General features: G+C 32.3%; 1 protein-coding gene across 1 annotated transcript in view; it reads right to left on the reverse strand.

Annotated features, from left to right (window-relative positions):
• Positions 1–13,551, reverse strand: part of LOC118183094 (flavin-containing monooxygenase 5-like) — a 62,359-nt gene extending 48,808 nt beyond the window's left edge. The window contains exon 1 of the mRNA XM_035352516.2: positions 13,402–13,551. The gene's annotated coding sequence lies outside the window, so the exon portion shown is untranslated. The remainder of the gene's footprint in view (positions 1–13,401) is intronic.
• Positions 13,552–15,812: the final 2,261 nt, after the last annotated feature.

Below are 15,812 nucleotides of genomic sequence, written 5' to 3' on the forward strand. Positions count from 1 at the left end.
TAAAAATTGTACTACTTCTGCGACCTTAGAAAGACACAAGAAAATGTCTTAACCTCAGTATACCGTAACACAAGCGAACAAAAGTGCGGAATGAGTGCTAAATGTTGCCTGGATGATACCCATTACCCATGCCATCTGGACTTGAGGCCTTGTTAGTATTCAGAGCTTTAATAACTCTTCTGAGCTTCTTGTTGGTCGGAAGCGGCTCTTATTCTGGTAAATTTGACTGAATATTAGAGGACATTAAGTCTGATTTCTCTTTCTGCCGGTGTGTCGTCAACTGCAGTATCTTGTTTGAAAATGCTATTCAAGATATGGGCAGTAACTTGTATGGAGTTTATATCATACCTGAATTGTAGCGACAAGGCTGGTTGGTTTAATGCTTTGTCATAAGCGATTTTAAAGGTGACATCGCACATTTTAAGTGTTTTACAGAAGTTTTGCCATGAGGCAAGTTTGGCTTCGTTTAATGCTGCACTTATTGGCAGCTCTATTCTTCTTCATGGCCAGGCAGGCCTTTCCTCAGAAATGTACAATTTTTGCATTCGGCGCGTTAGAACGGGTACTTTGCTATGTTCAACTGTTAGCTGATTGTTCCACCAGAATGTTTTACTGCAGGTAACATTTTTGCGGTGTTTTAAAACCTGGTCGCACGTTGATGAAAGGTATTCACAAGGTTATAATGCAGCTTGTCGAACTCTAATATATTATGCCAGCTGTTAAATTGTGCTACCAGGCTTTGCACATGTGGAGCTGCAGCATTGCCGAAGCGGCGAAGATTATTGAATTCCGTCTTACCTAGATTTAGTGACTTGTTGTGACTGTCTGCGTACTCCAAACTCGATGAAACGATGCTTACTGAATGAAGGGTGTTGACTAACTGTCCAGTCATGAATTGAAGAATAAATACCAGTTGTAGCTAAAGTTATGTCTGGCCAACCTTGGGCCCTGATACTCCATAAGGGACTATCGCTTGAGTTAATTACAACTACGTTATTCGACGTCATTAAGTCAGGCAATGGTACTCCTCGTCGGTTTCTGCTGGAGTTCCCCAAAGCGGGCTGGCATCTTGGAAATCGCCTGTAATTATCCTGTCTTTTGTGGAGAAAGTCAGTATTTGTTCGAGTTCTGTGACTGTAGATATTACTTCATGAGAGGGGGAAAACATACACTTGCCACTATTAGACAGCCATTGGGACCCTCGAAGTGTACAGCTACGACATAGTCAACCTTGTATTTAGCGGGCCTTTATATATGATGGCCGCTAAATTGCTAGTCTCTTGGCAGGTATTTAGCGCGTTCAGACTGGGAATTTTTCCATCTATGGCATAATATTCTTGCAGCAGGGCTATACTAAAATGATGTTACATAATGATTTGGGCAGCGTTGTCCATCGCAGTCTGGCATCTGCAGATTACAAAGGTCAGAGGATAAGCTACTGTTTTTTTTATGCTGCGTTTAATGTTGGAATAAGGTCTTCAGCCGCTGAATTTCGGCTTTGTAAGATGAGTATGTTCAGGCGCTTGCCGCATGCGTCAGTTCAAGTTCTGTGCCTTTTCTCCTGCTACTTTCCTCATAGTTTACACAGTGATGTATTTGCGCTGTGTACTTGACACTGGTATGGGCTTGCCCACAAGTGACAAACGCTGCCGTTGATTTGCAAAAGTAGCTCAAATATCTCAATCTCTGGCAACTGAAGCCCCTGAAGATTCTAAAAAAAGGACTGAAGACGAAGAAATTGAATCCGACAAACACCCTACGATGGTTTTGATAAGGTTGTTGGATGTCGACTATCCAATTACACAGGCCTGTATCCTGGCCGGTGAGTTTTGGCTTGCGAGAGGAAGGGTCCTCGCTAGAGAGGCTAGGATCCAGTCTCTTAAAGCTTACTTTCAGGTCATCTGCAGTGTTCTGTGCTGGCAATCCGAAAACTAAGACCGTAGTTTTTCTGGAGCTGGGAGATCGCATTGAGAAGGCTGTGGAAAGAGAAGGTTTCTTCTCAATAGCTTTCTTCAGAACTTCAATGTTCCCTTTACGTTTGCAACGCACAAGGAATTCATTAGAAAGCTTTGGTCTTATTTCTTCAAGAATAAGTCCGATTCCTTTGGCACTGATTTCAGAAGTTAATTGCTGCCTAACTTTTAAGGCTTGCGATTTTCTTCCTTAGCTTTGATAAGCAAAACGTGTTTAGAGGACTTAGTGGCTTTAGTGGGGCAAGTCTTTTTACCACAGACTTCGATGAACGGTGCATCTTTAGATTCTGCTGAAGTTAGACACTTATACGTTACTCTAACAATTTCTCGTCTACTGTTCGATTCCGAATTTGCTGTAACGACTCGTTCCTCTAATTGTTATTGTTGTATTATTGCTCTGAACCACCTGTTGTAAATACTTCCCATTATAGGTTTTTTTAGATCACCTATGTTACCTACTTTTCATGTATTATGAGCTCCGTTAATCTCTGTATATTTCATATTTTTCGATCTTCTACCGATTCAGATATCACACCGGCTTGTATGTCAGCACTTGTATAAAACTGCCTTGTGATGATAATAATAGCTATTCAATTCGGTATTATATAACTGTTATACAGAGAGACGGTAAAAAAACAGTAGCATGTGCTTCGAGGGAAAGAAGTTTAAAGAATTAGCATTAGTTAGGAAAAGAGCTATCAGTTAGAGACCAATAGTTATTCCAGGTTTCGGAAATCTTGAATCATAATAATTTAGCCATTCAGTGCTTACCGTATTTGACGGCGTATAAAGACGCACTTTTTTTTCCTAAATTTGGTCTCAAAAAAGTTACCTGCGTCTTATACGTGAAGGTAATTGCATTCAATAATTGTTTATTTGGCTTTTACGAAACGTGAGAACTAAAAGAAACCACGCTATTGAAACTTTTTTTCCTTGTGTGTGGCCGTCTAAATAAGGGTGCGTCTTATATGCCAGTGCGTCTTATATGCCGTCAAATACGGTATCTATATATTATGACTTTGAAACAAGTTACAACCCATCAGCGGTCGAGCAGTAAAATCACTGAACGTTGGTGGTTTCGAAATGTGTTCGATTCCAGGCTAACAAGCTGGCTGGACGGTCGTTTTTGTGGTTTTTCCTATATGTAACGTGTATACGAGCACGAGCCAGTTTTCCTGAGTATGTCCTCCATGAAAGCATCCTTCTCTTTAGGCAGATACCCTAGTACCCTAGTGTGTCCTAGTGTGCTAGTATGTAATAACAAAAAAAAAAAAAAAAAAAAAAACCAAAGAAATTTTGATCAGTATCTATTCAATGATACAGTGTCTTTTTTTTTTTCTTTCAAATCTTGAGAAAAAGAAGGACTAAATTTACCATGATTTTTTACAATGCGGTTACTCTTATACCTAAAAAAGGACCTAAATTTGCACTGCTTCGTTATTATCTAATGATTTATTTTCATCAATACCATCGAGCAATTCAGTCTTTCTAAATAGAGAGTAAATGATTTGAAGTATCAAATGATAAACGAAAGGAAAATGATAAATGATTATTTTCATCAATACTATCGAGCAATTCAGTCTTTCTAAATAGAGAGTAAATGATTTGAAGCATCAAATGATAAACGAAAGGAAAATGATAAATGATTACTGTCATTTATCATTTTCCTTATGTCATCGTTTTAAAATTAAGGATTTCAGAAGAACCAGGATCTTCGATGGCAAATAAGTAAAATACGGAAGGTGTTTACACATTATTAGAACGATTTCCATAAAGAACGTTTGAAAAAGAAAATTTTTTGGAATAAAACCTACTGGCAACAGCGTATTATTTGAAATAAGAAATATCGTCTACTGCTTTAAAATTTATTCTTATTTCAAAATATGGCATGTAAACAAGCTGTGGATTGAAAGATGTATTTTTGCGCTTTCCGAAAAGATTCCTATTCCATAATTCAAAGATTTTGTGAAATATACATGGTATTAAAGTTTCTAAGTGCAAAATAAACAACATTATTAACCAACCGAAGAGGTAAACACGATCAATCATTATTTCTAAATTGAAAGAAGACTTTAAATGAATATCTGGAAAAGTCATGTACAGTTTCTAACGTTTCTAAAGTTAAATCGTTTGTTGCAAGAGAAAATCCACCGACACAGGAATCAATTGTTAAAATACATCAGTATCAACAATATATAAAATAATAAACCGAGATTTACAACTTCAAAGAGCTAAAAACCGTGATGTTCGCCAGCTTTTGCAGAGGTAGGTGGCTCAACGCAAAGCAATTTGTAGAACCTTGTACGAAAACTATTTAGCGCGAAATAAATGGAAATGCATTATGATCTTTAAACGACTGCAGCATAAAAAGGCAATTTATTACTGAAAACAAAGAGAAAAAATTTACAAACCTGATTCTATCAATTCAAATAAGTTTGAGTATGGTATTTATAACTGTCTTAAGGTGTTCTTACAGGGGGAGAACTTAAAAAAATAAGAAGAGGGGGGAATGTTAAAATCAGCTCAAGGTACTATCAAGCGAAAGTTTTACGACAATTTTATAAAAGAAATTCTTTTTCTTTATCCCAGTGGCTTTCAAAGAGTGACACTTCATTAAGACAAAACAACAAGTCATTCTTCGAAAAGTATCACTGCTTTCCTCGAAAAAAGTAAAGACTGATACAGGTATTGAATACGTGAATTTTCAACGTATTCCTACAAAGTCCCTGACTTTACACCTATGACCTGGACTCTTGATAGGAACTCTTTCTAAGCACAAACCCACCACGACTGATGTATTCCAGGAAGGAGTGGAAGAGGAATGGAAATCAATACCACTCTAATTAAACGGCCCTAAAATCGTTCTAAAAATGCAAAAAACATCCTCTGTACTAGTCTTTATGTAAATTTATATATTTATGTCTTTATGTATGTGTATATATATAATAAAACAAAATCTGGAAAATAATTACAAGAAAAATATAGACTATTATTTTTCAATTCAACTTAATAAAATCTGTAAATTTATTTTCAATGATTGTAACACTAATCATAACTATTGCTGGATCATTCATAATAACACTCCTGTCATTAATACCATTCATACCATTAACATCCAAAACATTAACTGCTATGATTTTGAAAACTTATATACCTCACTTCCTCTAGAAGAAATCTATACCAGCCTACTTGATCTACCAAAACTTTTCCCTAATATACTCAATATCATGACTCTTGACAAATGGAAAACCTACCTAAAATGCACACTTTTTCATAACTACATCAAGTTTCAAAATCAACTTTTTAAACAAGTCAGAGGATTGCCAATGGGCTTACATTCCAGCACCTCGATCTGTAATATCTTTTTATTTGTCAAAGAATTTAACTTCCAAAAAAATCTACAACCACAAGAGTTAAATTACTACAAACACACCTACAGATTTATTGATGACCTTATTACAATTAATAATTTTGGTAAAATTGAAAACTCCGACATTTATCCGAATTGTCTTAAACTTAATAAAACTAATAATTCACAAAATAGCATAGACTTTCTAGATCTTCAAATCATTAACTACAAAAAAATTTTACTTTTTGACAAAACAAGAAACTTCAATTTCAATACTAACAAATTAATAAATTGGAACTCCAACATATCCAAAAAAGTAATTAACAATACTATAATTAATCAAATACAACGAATTAAAACTATATGCACAGATACAATAGATTTACAACGCGAAATTTTGATCCTTATCAAAATTCTCAAAAATAATCTAATTCCCTTTCAATTTATCAACCATTGCCTTAAAAGAGCAGGCGTTAAATACTCACTCTAAATCATTTAACTGATAGGGATATGATAATTTATTCCTAAACCTGAGAAGGCGGTATAAGTTGGATGACTGTCAGTTGAAAGATTTGTATATAGTGTAATTACTCAATTGTATATATTGTAAAAAGCTAATTGTCTTCAGACATATACTGTTACTATACTGTTACTAAAAAAATGGGCCTATTTCCTGCCTTTAGACTGTCTACTAGCTCTTGGACAGCGAAAATGCCTTTTTCCTTTCTTAAATTCTTAATCATTGCGACACGACAATTAGCCAGAAATTAATTAATTTCCATTCACTAGTATTTTTAAAAAAATCTTAACAGACGGTCTCTCTCAGATAAGAACTCCACAAAATACATCCCTCAAGAATTCCAAGTCCCACCCACTACCATAAATTTCTTCACCCAAGTCTTACCGACTGATATAATTCAAAGCCCCTACTTCCGCTAAGAATTTTCGGACACCCTACACTTCTGAGTCAGACACGAAGAGAACACATTGCCAACTCCCCCACTAGAAAGAATGTAAGTTACTTAATACCTTTCTGGCCTTTATATCTTCATGTACATTCACTGATCTTATTTATATTATTTTCTATTTTATTTTTATATTATTTTTATATTATTTTTATGTTCTCTTTGATTTGCTTTTACAAAGTTTGCATTATTTATCTTTTTTATAATCTTCTATGTTTATTTCAACTTTACTTTGATTTCGATTTCATAATGACAATTTCCAATGTTTAATTTCTACAAATAATATAGTACTCAAATACATAAAGATGATAGTGTCGGGGACGATTACTCGAGTTTTACAGGATTTCTCTACAGTAATTGATTTTTACTCCAAATTGAATTGACTAAAATGCTTCATGAGAATAAGTTCTTTGAGTAACAACTATTCGCGGAAATATTTGGCCTGACTAGAATTGCCGGTTTAGCTTTAACTTATAACTCGAGTAAAGACGAAACACTTTCATATTTACGTATTTTTATCAATTATTGATCATTGAACGGGAGTTGGTTTGTTCCCCTTGAAAAGTCAACTAATTTCCGATCAATGACAATAATTACATGTTTTAATTTTTACTTTTACAATTGTAATATTATTCTTCGTGATGATTTAACTCCAGTCCCCGTTAAAACATTATTAACATTTTGCTTTCAAATTACTTCAAAACATCTTTCAAAATATAACTTACCAGTATGGATGCACACTTTAAAAATAATTCTACTTTAATTAAACTTAGGAGATAATATAATCAATTAATCAATACTGTTTAGGAAATAAATTATTATTAACTAACTTTGCAGCAATTGCGCAAGTAATAATAACTTGTATTCGCACTAAATGGATTTAAGTTCATACAACATTTTATATATATATATATATATATAGGAGATTATAATATATATATGATTATAATGTTGAATGATCTAAAATTCATTGAATTCGAAAACAAGTTTTTCTAATACTTGCGCAATAGCTGCAAAGTAAGATAATAATAATTTATTTACTAAAGAAATATTGATTATATTATCTACTAACATAAATTTAGTAGAATGTATCAAAAAGAGGGAACCCATATGTAGGAAGCTTAATTTCGAAAATTGTGTTTTAAAGGAACTTGAATGTAAATCATGAAAAAAAAAAAAAAAAAAAAAAAAAAAAAAAAAAAACTTTTTAAGGGGACATGAATTTATATCATGAATAACAAAATTTCAAACTTTGAAAAAGAAAGTAAAAAACAAGTAATTATCGCTAATCATCGGAAATTAGTTAACTTTTCAAGGGAAACAAACCAACTCCCGTTCAATGAACAATAATTAATAAATGCGAAGGTGTTTCGTCTTTTACTCAAGTAAGAATGACGATGCCAAACTGGCAAATTAAGTTAGGCCAAAATTGTGTTTCCATGAAGTGATGGGATTAGAGCCAAAGTAGAGTATCAAAGAATTCATTCTGAATGAAGCATTTTCGCTAATACGGGATTCTTTGGAAATTTTGAGTGAATAGCCAATTTATGTAGTGACATTTATAAGATGCTTGAGTAAATGTCCCCCGACACCTTCGCTTTTATGCATTTTAATGCAAGAATGTTTTTATAAAAATTAAACATAATAAACAATAGTAATCTTAGCTGGAATTATGAAAGAGAACTCAAAGTAATTGAAATAAACATGACAAAATAAGCAACATAACTATGTTAATTTACAAAAACAAATCAAAGTTGAAAAATTGAAATATATATAATAAGAAAGTAAAATGTGAAATGTACATGAAAATATAAAAAGCCAGAAAATGCATTAATTAACTTACGTTCTTTGTAGTGGGATGTCGGTAAAGTGTTCTCTTCGGTGTCTTACTCAGAAGGGGTGTGTGTCCGAAATTCCAAAATTCCATTATCGGCATTGGGGATACTTTGAATTATTACAGGCGGTGAAACTTTTGGGAAGCTATTTGCGGGACGTGGGAGGGACTAGGAATATTGGAGCGAGATTTGTTGGGGAGTTCTTACGTGAGTGAAAACATCTGTTAAAATTTTGAATATACTAACTAGTGAACGGAAATTAATTAATTTCTGGCTAATTGTCGTGTCGGAACTAGGTAGAAAAAAAGAAAAAAAAAGTAATTTTCACTGTCAGCGAGCTATTTGACTATAGAGTAGGAAATAAGCTCATTTTTTTAATAACAGCATAAGAAAAGTCTGAAAAAAATTTTTTTACATTAAATGTTGTAATTACACTATGTACAAATCCTCCAAATGATAATCATCCAACTTATACCGCCTTCTCAGGTTTAGGAACAAATTATCATATCCCTATGAGTTAAATGATTTATAGTGAGTATTTAGTGCCTGCCCTTTTAAGACAATGGTTAATAAATCGATTAGGTATTAGATTATTTTTGAGAATTTTAATAAGGAGCAAAATTTCGCGTTGTAGATCTATCGTATCTGTGCAAATATTTTAATACGTTGTGTTTGATTTATTATTGTATTACTAATAATATTTTTGTTGATTTCCAATTAAGATTACCAATGTTTAATTTTTATACAAATAGTTTTGAATTAACATGCATAAAAGCGAGGGTTCGGAGGACAGTCACTCAAGTATTTTATCAATTTTACTACATAAATTGCTTTTCACTCAAAATTTGTATTAGCGTAAATGCTTAATTCAGAATGAGTTCTTTGGTACTCTACTTTGGTTCTAAATTCCTTCGCTTCACGGAACTATTTTCCAAAAAAATTCACAACAGCAAGAATTAAATTACTACAAGCACACTTACAGATATATATAGATCTTATCACATTTAATAATTTTAATAAGATTGAATACTCCGAGATTTATCCAAAATGCCTTAATAAAACTAATAATTCGCAAAATAACATTGACTATCTCGATCTTCAAATCATTAACTACAAAAAAAAAATCTATCGTATCTGTGTAAATATTTTTAATACGTTGTATTTGATTTAAGATAGTATTACTAATAACTTTTTTGGAGATCTTGGAAGTCCAATTTATTAATTTGTTACTATTGAAATTGAGGTTTCTTGTTTTGTCATAAGTAAAATTTTTTTTGTAGTTAATTATGTGAAGATCAAGATAGTCGATATTATTTTGCAAATGATTAGTTTTATTAAGTGTAAGGCATTCTGGATAAATCTCGGAGTATTCAATCTTATTAAAATTATTAAATGTAATAAGATCGTCTATATATCTGTAATTGTGCTTGTAGTAATTTAATTCTTGCTGTTGTAAATGTTTTTAGAAGGTAATTTCTTTGATAAATAAAAAGAGATTACAGATCGAAGTACTAGAATGTGCGTCCTCTGACTCATTGGAAGTCCTCTGACTTGTCTAAAAAGTTGATTTTGAAACTTAATATAGTTTTGAAAAATGGTGCATTTTAGGTAGGTTTTCCATTTACTAATGTTCATAATCGTGAGCATAGCAGGGAAGAGTTTAGGCAGATCTAGTAGACTAGTATAGATTTCTTCTCAAGGAAGTGAGGTTATATAAGTTTTCATAGCAGTTAACGTTTTGTATGTCGATTGTTTGAATGGCATTAATGACAGGAGTGTTATTATGGATGATCCAGAATAGTTATGATTAGTGTACAATCGCTGAAAGTAATTTTACAAATTTTTTTAACCTGAATTGCAAAATAATAGTCTACATTTTTCTTGTAGTTATTAGTTCCATTTGTTACGAATATAAATTTTAATGGTGTTTTATGGAATGTGGGAAGTGCATATAGGTTATTAAATCTGTTGTATTTTGGATTTAAAGAGATATTTAGTTTTTTATGAAAAGTTTTAATTCTGTTAATTATAGATGTTTCTGTACTGTTTGCTAATTGATAAGTAGTTGCGCTGAAAAGTTCTTTATTAATAATTACTGCCTAGAATTGTTTTCATATAATGCTAAAGTTACTATTTGCTTTATCTATTTTGGTAACAGTAAAAAGTTTTTTTTTTAATTTTTTATATCAGACAGTAGTTGTGACCAATTTAATGTACTTTGAAACTTGAGGTGATTAAGTGCGGTGGAAATTTGTTTAAGTGTTTCATCTTTCCATATTAAAAAGGTATTCGATAAGTAAATTCAGTTGATAGCTTGCTTTAACTATAAATTCGTTGATGTTTTTTTCGCATGTCTTGTAACAGTAATTTTCGTTTATGTGTCTCACTGTTCTATATTTTACTCCATAACTCATTAGTGTTTTTAGTTGATAGTTTTGTATGATATCCAGGTTGCCAGTTATTATGTGCTGGTGATGAGAATCTACGTAAGTACTGTAAATTGGCAATTTGCAATGTCATTCTGATGACTCATCTATTTCATGGTGGTCAGTAAGCAAGCTGCTTAAAGTCTTTTGATATTTAAATACAATTATTAGTTTGGTGTCTATAGCTGGGAAGTAAACTTTACATTCGTTGAAGATTCTAGAGAATCGAATATTATCAAACTGCGGATACAGAAAATTGACTTTATTATCTGGGATAAAATAACCATTCCAGAGAAGGTTAAATGTAAATAACTTAACAAGGATAATTTTTAAAATTTTAACATAAACCTTAAAAAAGAAAAATGAAGCAAAAAGGAATTTTGCTAAGAGCATCGAAAGAAAAGTAAAATTGTTGGACGAAATTCCATTCTTTCTTTAAAGAGATGAATGGTAGATAGAACTAAAGATAAAGAACTGTGATGCAAGAAATGAAGTACGCAAGAAAAGGCTAAATTTATATTTAATGGGATGGGCTATATTTCTGAACGAAAACTTCAAGAGAAATTTTAAATGGAATTATTTATTGTATATAATACTCTTAACTTCGGTACCGTATTCGTACTGATACTCATTGCAGCAGTATCTTTACTGTATCTTTCTGTTCCTGGACAAGCTATACTGACAGAATTTTGCAGCAAATTCTTCCGAGTTTACAATTTGTTTCTGGTTTTATTACTCAAGACAGGAAAATTTAAATAAATGTTTTTAATAAGAACTTTATTTTTAGACCAAAGCGTATTATCCCAGAAGAGCTATTAATTTCATTTTTGCATTTTGCGTCGAAAACTTTAAATGTACGTTTCACTTTTCAAATTGTTGCCACCATGCATTATCGCCCTGTGTTATATTTAAAGAAATTAAATAAAGAAGAATCTGCATAAATGTATATATGTTTTCTCGCACTTTGATAAAACAATGGCACCTAGAGCCATCAAATTTTGAATAACGTAATCCTGCACCAAATATGGGCATCTGAAAGGCATTAATTTGGAATTTGTTTTATTATCGATTTCCTATTTTGTAACATTTTAAAGAATTTTTGATTAACAAACTCAACGATTTCAAAGCGAGAAATGGCGACACAGTACCGGAATTTTTTTTTAAATCTCCAGCGCGCGAGACTGTGTATCAGAAGTTCTAAAGATATGCTCATTTCAAAATTATTTTGCGATATTGCTGTTGAACTGAATTTTATAGTTTAAGTACGAAGAACATGATATTTAATTTAAAAAAAAAGGTAACACACAAGACGTTAAAAAAATGCTCCTTTGGGCGTAATGTAAAATCTGAAACTTTTCAGACTTTATTTTATTTATTTGTTTATTTTTTTAGCCCAAAGAGCGTTAGCCCAGAAAGGCTTTTAATTTCGTTTTGGCATTTTGCGTCGATTCACTTTCTGCGTTGATTCACTTTTCAAACAGTTGCCATCAACTATTACAGACCTGAATTATAATTAAAGATATTAAATAATGAAGAAACTACATAAATGTATGTATGTTTCTCGCATTGTGATAAAACAACAGTACATCAAATTTTGAATAACATAATCCTCCAGCGAATATGGGCATCTGGAAGCCCTAATTTGGAATTTGTTTTATCTATTTCATATTTTGTCAGACATTAAAAAATTTTTGATTAAGAAACTCAACGATTTCAGAGCGAGGAATGGCAACATTGTAGGGGGAAAATAAAAGTTTTTATCTCCAGTGCGCAAGACTTCGTATCGGAAATTCTAAAAATATGCTCCTTTTAAAATTATTTTGCGATTTTGCTGTTGAACTGAATTTTATGTGAGTGCGAAGAACGTGATATTTAATAAATAAATAAAGGTAACACGCAAAACTTAAAAAAAAAAGGCCCTTTTGTGAGCAATGTGAAATCTGAAAGCTTTCAGATTTTTTTCTTTACATTTTTTTAATTTAATTTTGTTCATTTATTTATTTGTAAATTTTATTTTCATTACTTTTTTTGCGACTTCTACAAAAGTTCGTGGATTGAAATTTGTGCTGTTAAATGTTGCACATTGCATAAATCCTTGAAAAAAATTCCTTCTATGTTGCAGCTTGCTATTGTAAAATATTTATTCGGTTCTCTAAATTTTGTGCTTAAAATTTAAAAATATGAAATGCTTGTTTTTTACAAAATTTATTAGCTTTCTAGTTTACTTTGTACCAAGGAGTATAAATATAAAATGTTTTTAAACACAAGATAAATATAATATATTCAAAAGTAAATAAATATTAAGTATTCGTGTAATAAAGTGAGTTTGATAGCATTTTTTCTCTCGTTTCTTATTTGTTTATTTATTTATTTATTATTCATTACCACTTTCTAAATAAAGTACATGATTAAAAAATTCAATTTAATAAATTAATGTACAAAATTAATTTGAACTTTCTTTTTCTTATTATTGTGACGTCTTTATAAGTAACTACATTAAATGATTAAAGTTATTCCGATTATTATTTGCAGATACTGCAGCTGTTATTCGAAATCACTGCTAAAGATCTGGCAGTAAATTAAGAATAAATATCTATTTTTTTTTTTTTTTTTTTTTTTTACTTACAACATGCTTACCGCTAATAAAGAAATTTAAGAACTGTCGTTCCATAATGATAATTACTAAATAATTCTTTAATGATATAAACTAAAATTTCTTTTTGTGTTACAAAACTCATATTAATAAACATTACGTTTACTAGCATAAATATTTTGACATGAAAAATAAAAATGTATGCCAGTTAAAATTCAATGAGAGCGGGAAAAAAGAAATCGGTAAAAAATTAAACTTACTTCGTATTTGATGGCGATTAATTCGCTTGATTTCACCTGCTTCGAAAATTCAGGCTACCATTCATTGATTACAGAATGCAACTAAGTGATCGTTGCGTGTGCTCTCAGATGATCTTGGTTCGTTCAAGGCTTACCCAATCATGATTCGTTCAAGGCTTGTTCTTATATATGGAGAAAGTAGAACTGCGCTGTTGTGAATTTCTGCTAAGTGTCAAGGGGAAGTGGGAAAATATTAGAAATAACACTTTTTTTCTAGAGCACTTTTTGCTTATTTATTTTTAACATAATGTATTTCAATTTCTTTTTCCACTTTGTATGTTGAAGAAACTGGAAAATCTTGGAGAAAAATAGCGTATGCTTTGTCAGTGCACAGTAAAAGCCTTCATCTTTTGAAGAAATATCATGAAGCCGTTTTATGAGTTTTTTTCAGCCTGTACTACAATCACAAGAATAAGAGGAGTGTTCACAACTTACCTTGCATACTTATGAAATATGACACTCGAGATACGTTTGTAAGTTTATAAGTTTATATTCATTAATCCAATTACCTAAATTATTCTGGTTTTATTATTACTTTTACTTTCGTCAGTTACCAGCAGGAGGCAAATTAGCTGATGCATTTAGGTACTAGGTAGTTCAAAAGGAGAGCCTTTAGCAGCTATCGCTAACTATCACAGAGTTACTTCTCCCTGCAACTGAGTAACTTAAATCGGCTTTAGCTTTGCTAGCCGTAACTGATTACGGACAGGCCGAGAACTTAAGTCAAAGCTTGTAGGCGCAGTTTAAACTGCAAGTTACTATTTAAAATTTTACTTCGGAAATTATTTTTGAAGTTCCCACAGCATGCAGGGATTTGATTTCTGTTATTACCGATGTTGGGTAACCGTCAGGCTAGCGACTAAATAAAAAACATTTATTTTAAAACTTTTGAGTTTCTGTTGATCTTGTTAGAAATTACGACGGGATGATAAGATCTTTGACTGTCTTACGGTTCCTGGAATTAACATGCAGTCTGGATCTGTTCAGTGGCACCCAAAGTGCATCGTTAATAATGCCTGAAGATTCTTTAAGTTTGAGTTTAGCCCCTGCAAGATTGAAAGCTGGAAGAATACTGGATAATACGATGGAAGTATTTGGGTATCGCTCACATGACATGTGAGCTTTGGTTTTGACAATAGGAGCTCGAAATTAAGTTTCATGGAACACCACAAGAGTCATTTTCTCCTACTCCCAATTGGAAAGTGAAAGAAAGTAGGGAAGTAGCATCAGCTTTGAAAGGGCAGGATGGATTCCAAGGGGTTGGAAGAAATCTGTTAGGAGAACTCGGCAGTGAGACATGCAGCTTTAATGTCATCAGCTATCTGCAATTATAATGAAAGGCCTAAGCCTGCAAATCTCACCTAGCAATCCTAGTAACGTGACCTCGGGAGGCAGAACAGGCTAAGTCTTACGATCTAAAAACCTTACCTTAAATGCACTCCAACTAAATTTGCATGCTGGCGGGAAAACGGAAGAAAGAAGTGACAGTAAAGATCCAAAGCATAAAATAATTTGTTAATTAACATATTGCGAAAATTCACCTCATCGGTATTCTGTCAACGGATCTCTCACTTGCTGGCTGAACGTTTTGCCACTTACACAAGGAGGGGGGGGAATTAGATAATTCTTATATTCTCCCTCACTTAAAGTGCGTTTAGGAAGAGGTGCGAGATCTAGCCAGGCGATGACGAATTATAGGCAACCGCATTTTTTTAGTTTGGATGCCAGTGTCACTGCTGCCAAATTGCTTTTCAAATATTGTATAGTTTGCCGTTTCACAGTAACTTAGTTTTTATTCAAAACTTTTACTTACATTAAATCAAGAAACTAAAATTTCAGCGACTTGAAGTTTTGACGGAGATTTTTATGTCATATTAAGTGTAGTAATTAATGTAATCCAGCTGATCGTTTTCATTAGCGCTATTAAGTTGTTATTTTAAGTTAAGCAGTTATTATGATCTATAACTTCTCCTTTCTGTATTCCTCACCACCAGAACTCAAATGAGTAGTCAGTATTTTAGCTGAGTCTTTTTTAATTTATTTATTTTAAGACAGAGTGTGTTTCTGGCTTCGTGTGCAAACTATGTGTTAAATCTGATAGTTGTCTGCCAGCTCTGATAGTTGTAAATAGTCAGCTTTGCGTTTTATCGATGCTAACACTTTGATTTCGACGGTCCGGTCGTGCAATGAGCCAGCTTCTAGTAATATTTAATTGTGTAGTCCTTTACTATTGCTCGGCATTTCATTTAATTTAGACTGTTCCATTTAATTTTGCATCACCACAAGTTGTGGAAATTGCAGTACAAGATCCTTTGTGTTCTAAATTCTGTTTAAATAAAAAGGTTATTTTAACTTTCTCAAGGCTTTGTCGT

The sequence above is a fragment of the Stegodyphus dumicola genome, chromosome X1, assembly GCF_044657685.1.
Source record: "Stegodyphus dumicola isolate Sdum_Otavi_A_Nest chromosome X1, ASM4465768v1".
Lineage (NCBI taxonomy): Eukaryota > Metazoa > Arthropoda > Arachnida > Araneae > Eresidae > Stegodyphus > Stegodyphus dumicola.